Consider the following 8,187-nt stretch of genomic DNA (forward strand, 5'->3'; position numbering starts at 1 on the left):
CTGAGATGCAAAATAGAGCTATTGAAATGTTTGCTAGCAGCCATATTTTTTACATAAATATTGACTAATGAGAGTGAAGCATTGTTTATTTTATTTTAAAAAATAAAACCCTTACCTTCTGCCCTGAAATCAATAGTAAGTATTGGTTCCCAGGTAGAAGAGCATTAAGGGCTGGGCAATTGGGGTTGATTGACTTGCTCCGGGTCATGCAGCTAGGAAGTGTCAAAGGCCAGATTTGAACCCAGGATTTCTCATTTCCAGGCCTGGCCCTATCCACTGAGCCTCCTAACTGCCTTTAATTGCATATTAGAAACTTAAATAATCAAGTATTTTTTACAAAGTTAGAGACTTAGGGGATTTTTTTATTTAAGTCATTAGTTGGAAAAATTATATATAAAATCTCCCCTTTCTGGCATATATGCATTTCATCATAGAAACAAATTGTTTTTCCATTATTTGCCTTGAATCTGAATCCTTGTTCTCTGCACCTTACTCCCACGTCAGTCCCTTCAATTCTCTCTAGTTTGGATCGAAAACTTTTGATGTAGAAGTTGAGGTAGTCACCAAATTTTGCCCCACTAAGAATTCTTTTATCACTTACAACAGCATTTGGATTCCTTTCATGGATTAGTTTCCTCCTTTACACCCTGCTCTGCACCCCCACCTTCTCTACCAAACTAAAGGTATAAAACATTCTAAATAAAATTAATTCATTCATTTGACCCTGTAAATCAATAAGCAAATGGGAGGTGTCTGTTTTATTTCTGCCTGGGAAATGATCAGCTCCACATTCCCCTAAAACAGCTCTGCGCTCTGTCTGGCTCGTTTAACCTGTCTGATAGACCTGAGCTGCCATTTCCTACCTCACTACCAGTAAATACGGATGGAGTGCAAGGCCCAGCCTCAGTGATTGCTGAGAAACTCTTCCTGGGTCAGTATGTGTATATGTGTGTGTGTGTGTATAAAAATAGACACATACGTAACCACGGCAACCCTTGGGAAGTTGTCCACTGCCAGATGGGTTATGGCTGGTACCTGTGATGGGAACGACCACCCTAAAAAGAAGCATTAAGCTTTAGAACATGGAAATAGTTTTAAAAACCAAAGACTGTCAATAAGAAAAGGGGAATCAGGCTGGCTCATGGAAGTCACAATTTGATAATTTATTATTCTCCATTGTTTGTAAACTGCCCTCCATATTGATATCTACTCAACTTAAACCCTTTGTGATCGACAGCAATCTGATTTAGGTGCAGCTATTCATTGAAATGTTGTCTCTGCTCTGAGTGGAGACAGAGCTCTGATGAGGATAGGGTAGAAAAAGAAAGTGAAATGGGATGTATGCAGATCAAAGAAGATTAATTCTTCATGTTTGTCCCCTGAACCCTAGAAGGAAAAACCTTAGGAGAAAGCTCTTTTAAAGACAGAATTTCAAAGAGTTCATCAATGTCTCAGGCTAAGGTTTTTCTCCAAAGCCAATATAAGTTTTCCTAATCTTTATCCCCAAAACTGACCTGCAGCTTTGTGATCTAGGCCCAGGGGCTTATTCTGGCTTAAAAGGAATGATTTTATTTTTAGAGATGTAACAACGTTTTTAAATCTTCATTACACCTTCGTCCCCCTTTTCCCCTTGATTTAAAAATCTTTTCTTACTCTAAAAAAAATATCAGGGGCAGCTGGGTAGCTCAGTGGAGTGAGAGTCAGGCCTAGAGACAGGAGGTCCTAGGTTCAAACCCAGCCTCAGCCACTTCCCAGCTGTGTGACCCTGGGCAAGTCACTTGACCCCCATTGCCCACCCTTACCGCTCTTCCACCTATGAGACAATACACCGAAGTACAAGGGTTTAAAAAAAAATAAAATAAAAAAATATATATATATAAAAAAAATATCATCCTTTGTACTAGAGGGGAAGAGGGTGGAGAAAGGGAGACAAAGTCTGACCTAGAGGGTGGCCTTGACTTTTCCAGGTTTGTATTTCTATTTCCCAAATTTCTAGTTATGTGAACTCTTTTCCTAATCTTGGCTGGATTTGCTTTCTTGATATGAAATATTAAATCCTTATAACTTCATTAACGAATGTAACCAAATATGAACCTGAATTTTAAGCATTTAGCTTTGGAAAGTAAACAAACATAACCGAAAAGTATCAGTGTAGGAGACAGCTATGTGGCTCAGTGAATTGGAGAGCCAGGCCTAGAGATAGGAGGTACTGGGTTCAAATTTGACCTCATATTTCATAGTGTGTGACCCTGGTCAAATCACTTAACCCCTATTGCCTAGCCTTAACCACTCTTCTGCCTGGAGACTAATACATAATATTGATTCTAAGATGGAAAGTAAGGATTTTTTAAAAAAAGCAGTGAAGTAGAAAAGTAGGAGATTTGGAGTTTGATGACCAGAGATCAAGTTTTGGCTCTGTCTTACTATCATTGTGACCTTGGGTAAGTAATAGATATTCTGGATCTAGGGGGTTGGACTAGATGAATTCTAAAGCTCCTTTAAAGTATAATATATTATAATATAATAAAGTTTGCAAAGTCTTTTCCATATATCATCTCATTTGGTCCTCAATAACCATTAGGAGATAGGTGCTATTATTACCATTTTACAGATGAGTAAACTGAGGTAGATGTGAAATGACTTATCCAAGATCACACAGCTAGTAAATATCTGAGGCGGGATTTGAACTTTTCATATAAATTTATTTACTAATTTTCTGGCTAACTTTCATTGTTGGGATAATAAACATTTTTCATCCACTTGTTTTGTCTTGTATGGATTGTTAGAATAAACTTTAGGGAATATGGGTCTTATTTAGGAGTTTTGCAGTGTCGTTTATTATTATCTGCCACATGCCAGGTACTGTATTAAGCAGGGATGCAGAGGCAGACTTTGCTCTCGGGGCTCCAAGTCTAAACAAGCTATATACAGGGGGAGGCTGTAGAACTAAGAGGAGTTGGGGGAAAGGCTTCCTGCAGAAAGTGTGATTTTTTTTTCAGTGTTTATTATGTTTATTTCAGTTATGATGTTCTCAATACCAAACTCTTCCAAAGTTCATCTGAGTTACTTTGGACACAATTCCAAAACCATTCCCTAATCCTAGGCTTTTGTTATTTGCAAAGGTGAAGAGATTTAGCTCTTTCCCTTACATATTCTCATTTTCTAGCTTTTCTAACTCCCAGAAGATGTACAAAATAAAAGGATGAAAGTAAAAAGGTGCCAGAATGATCATCTTCCTGCCCTAAATAGGTCCTATGCAAATGTCAAACAATTGCTATACATAGTATCATCATCCATGCATTTGCTTTGATTCAGTTGTCCTTGATGGGCCAAAAAAAACCCCAATTTATGTAGCACATGTAGAATCTGCCATTCCTCTCAGTGAGTACAAGCCCAGGAATGAGGGGTGAATTCCTTCTTTTGAACCGAGCTCAAATCTTCTTTGAATTCTTCTTCCATCAACTCAGTTCAAGACTCAATCTACTTCCATCTGCAGAAGGCACAGGGTGGGCTTTCATGAGAGTTCCTTAAGGTGGAGGGTACCTGAGTCATGCCTCCTGCCTGTCTCGTCCTTGTGCTATTTGCTGCAGGGCACGGAAGGCCGCGAACAGAAGTCAGAAAGTGTGATTTTAACTGGACCTCAAAGAAAGCCGAGAAGGTGGAGATGATCTGGAGCTTGATGCAAGAGAATCTTCTTTGTAAAACAGGCAGAAGCTCTTGGACTTAGCCATCTAAGCCAGGGTTCTTCTCCTTTTCTGCACCATGGACTCTTTGGACAGTGCGGTGAAGCCTATGGATTCCTTCTCAGAATAAAGCTTCTAAATGTGTAAAATACAATTCAGAGGATTATGAAGGAAGCCAATTATACTGAAATAGTTATTCAAAAAATGTTTAAGTTCCTAGCCCAACCTCCCCTCCCCACAGCCCAAGAACTGATCGATAGGGGTTCTTATTTCATCTACAGTTACCATTTGGACATCTTCCATGGTGTCTAACATCGTTGAAGCATTCATCTCCCTATTTAATAACTGATGGTTACTGGCTTTTCCAGGGAATAGAATCGTCTGTTTTTAACATTATATTGTAATTCTATTTCTTGTATAATTTTTACATATATTTTTTCCTATTACATGCAAAAATAACTTAACATTCATTTTCCAAAGTTTCCAAATTCTCTCCTTCCTTCCCTTCCAGGACAGCAAGAAAGTTAATCTAGGCTACAAGTGGGCAATCATGCAAAGCATAGTAAAAATAAGCTTTTTGTGCGGATTAAGATAAGCATGTGAATGGACAGCCCATACAACTAGTCCGTCATCAGTATATATCTCTTGGGCAGACACTGCAGAAGGACAGTGAATTAGGTGATATGATAGCACCAGACCCAGAGCCAGGAAAACCCAAGTTCAAATCCAGCTTCAGACACTTCCTAGCTAGGTGATCCTGGGCAAGTCACTTCACTTCTGTTTATCTCAGTTACCCCATCTGTAAGTAGGGGATAATAACCGCACCCATCTCCCAAGGTTGTGAGGATTAAATTTGTAGAGCTTTTAGCTCACAGTGAACATTATTATGTAAATACTGACATCTTTATTGGTGAAGAGTTGAATAGAGAAGAGAACAAGATGGCTGGCTGGCATTTGGGAAACTGAACAGGGACTGACTTCCATCTTCTTGAAGCCAACAGTCTTGGGGGGATGCTGCCTGCCCAATGAGGCGTGAGCACTGGTCCCCCAAGGCTTCAAGTTGTAGGTCATGGAGAGGACATGGTGGGTGTGGGTAGGTCACAGCCTATCATCAACCAAGAATTATGCAGGAGAAGCAATAGAAGAGATAGCATCAAAGAAGGGCCGGAGAGCAGGCAGGCCAGTCATTTAGCAAGAGTGAGAGATAATTGATGGGCAGCCCCTTGGTGGGGGAGCCTACAAACACCGTGTTAGATGTCAAACCCGGGACTTTATTTTTTTGGAACCCTTAACTTCCATCTTAGAATTTCAACACTGGGCATTGGTTCCAAGGCAGAAGAGCTGGGCAGTGGGGGTCAAGTGACACCCACAGTAACAGGAAGTGTCTGAGGCCAGATTTGCACCCAGGACCTCCCATCTCCAGATCTGACTCTCCATCCACTGAGCCATCTAGCCACCCACCCCCTACAAACACAATGACTAAAGAGCCAGAAGACACATCCCTTATGGAGAGGACTGAGAAGACATGGACAGAAAAAGGCATGGATGGGTGATGCAATGGATAACGAGTGCATCAAAGTCTTACTAGCCTTGGCTTTGGGATTCTATTTGTCCATTTGAGATATATGGATATTATATTTTATTTTTTATAACATCAAAGAGTTCTAGTGAATGTGATTACGAAAAATTGCCCCATCAGAGTCTTACTGAAAATTGGTTTTTAGCTTGTTCTTATCGTTTACATTTTTCAGTGATTGATGTAGCTTTGGTTTCCTACATGTAGGATGAAAGGGAACCCATAACCACCTAAGGCAACCTTCCACTTTGGGGTCAACTGAATATCAGGAAAGTTTTTCTTGTGTTCATTGGGATTCTGCCTCTGCAACTAACTCGTTGTTCCTAGTTCTGCCCTCTAGAGCCAAGTAAAACAAATCAAACCCCACTTCCATAGAGCAATCCTTCGGTTTCCAAGATTTGTCGGGAGGGCAATAGCGGTGATTCTTGTTCAGGTGCAGGATGCATTTGATGGCTTTTCTGAGGTCCTTTCCACACCTGAGATTTCCATGATTCTGGGGAGAGCTCAAAGAAAGGAATAGTGAGATTGTATGATACATGTAAAACCCAGTGGAATTGTGGGTCTGCTAAGGGGGGTTAGGAGAGCTTGGGGGAGAGGGAAAGAACATGAAATATGTAACTAGGAGAAAATATTCAAAATAAAAATTTTAAAAAAATAGTGAAATTGTAGAAATCACACCCTCTCCTTCCAGTCCATCTCATCTGTCTACACGTCCAAGTCCCTCAACATGCTGCTCATTTTTCTCTGGACACACCCCGTCTTCTCAGTGTCCATCCTAAAATTTGTACCTGGAACTGCCCACAGTATCCCAGATAAGACCTAACCAGGGCATGTATGCCATCTGTCTAATCTGAATCATTCAAGTAGGCACCAATAATGAATATATATCGTTGAGGCATCAGAAACCCAATCACCACCCAGTGGCATCCTCTGCCAATTTCTTTAGGCAATCCTAGAGCTAACAATGATGAGGAACTCCAAGGCACAGATACTCTGAGGAGTCATGTGCCTCTTTCTGTGGGTTGACCAATGCCTGAAGATATAATGACCCCTGGGAGGCTCTTGGGACATGGAGCAATTCAGTATTGACTCAGAAAGATTGCTAATCATTGATTCACCATCATCACTCCCTACAGTACCAAGTTGTTCCAGGTTCTGAACAAGTAGGGAGAACGTGTGTAATCTCCTCTGCTGTTATAATCGAGGGTAGGGTGATAGGGTTCCTTTTACTTCCTTTTGTAAAATTGGTGAGTAAGAACTCTATTTTTCTTTATAGCAGATTTTTAAAAATACACCTTGTTCATTGAGCATCTGTCATGACCATATCTTCTAAGTGAAACATCAGAGAAATGTTTCTTATAATTTTTGGCTATTTCAAATTCCTAGGAGGGCATTTAGGGAGGCTCGAATATCTGAGGATACACTTAAGGTTGATTTATATAATCTTTGTTATTACAATACAAAATAGTGGGTATAATCCTTCACCTGGTGTACCATACTGTGTAACTAGCAGCACCTAAGCATGAGCATTTTACACAGAGAAGATACTCTAATGGGGGGGAAATGACTTGAATTTCTCTGAAAGCAAAACCCAATGGTTATCCAGCCTTCAAGAATCTTAATCCTAGTGAGTTAGGTGGTGGTTGTTCATTTGTTCAGACACGTCCAACACTTCACAATCCCATGAGGGATTTTCTTGGCAAAGATACTGGAGTGATTTACCATTTTCTTCTCCACTGAATTAAAGTAAACAGAGGTTAAGTGACTTGCCTAGGGTCACACAGCTAATAAGTGTCTGAGGCTGGATTTTATAGACCTTAAATTCTGTCCAAAAAAAAAAGTTAGAAAAATACTTCATCAGTTGTTTAAGAAGTGAATAATGGGGGCAGTTAGGTGCTTAGTGAATGGAGCATCCAGCCTGAAGCTGGGTTCAAATCCATCTTCAGACACATCCAAGTCACTCAACCCCATTTGCCTTGCCATTGCCCTCCTGTCTTAGACTTGTTACCAAGACAGAAAGCAACGGTTTAAAAAAAAAAGTGAATAATGCCATCCCATTCCTGCTTAATTTGTTTAGCTTTTTCTGGATGTTACAAGATTCTGTTCCTTTCAAGAGTGAGACTTCAGACACTATTAACTCTAAAGTTAAGGTTCAGACATTTTTCAGTCATGTCCAAATCTTTGTGATCCCACTCCAGTAAATAATAAACAGTATTCAATTTGAGACAGAGAAATCAATGAGGAAGCTATTATAAAATCCAGCTAAGAAGTGATTAGCAACTGAACTTTATCACTTTATGGGAGCTATGGGACTGGAGAGAAGAAGACATATACAAGAGATGTTGTGGAGAAAAATTATAGTGTTTGGCAGCTGACTGGAGATGTGGGAGAACAGAGATGAAAAATTCTCCTGAAGTTGTAAACCTGGGTAACTGAAAAGATGGTGGGGCTCTCAAGAGTATGAGGAAAGTTCAGAAGCAGGATGGGTTTGGGGAATGCAGATAGAGAGTTCTGCCAATGGAACATACAATTTGAAATGTCATTAGACACAATGTCCAATGTCCAGTTGGAAATATCCAATAGACACAAAGAAATATTGCATCTCAGGAGAGACCTGGGGATTAGGGTTGGATATACAAGTCTGGCAATCACCTGCCTAGATAGGGTAATTGAACCCAAGAGAGTTGAAAAGATTACAAAATCCAGAGGAGAAGGGAGGGAAGGAGAAGGGAGCAGGGAATGGGAAGAGGGGAAGAAAGAGAGAAGAGGAGGGGAGAGGAGAGGAAAGAGAAGGGGAGAAGAGGAGGGGAGAGGAGAAGAGAAGAGAGAAGAGGAAAGGAGAGGAGAGGAGAGAAGGGAAGAGGAGAAGAGAGGAGGGGAGAGAAGAAGAGAGGAGGGGAGAGAGAAGAGGAGGGGAGAGGAGAGGAG

Source organism: Gracilinanus agilis, chromosome 3, assembly GCF_016433145.1.
Source record: "Gracilinanus agilis isolate LMUSP501 chromosome 3, AgileGrace, whole genome shotgun sequence".
NCBI lineage: Eukaryota > Metazoa > Chordata > Mammalia > Didelphimorphia > Didelphidae > Gracilinanus > Gracilinanus agilis.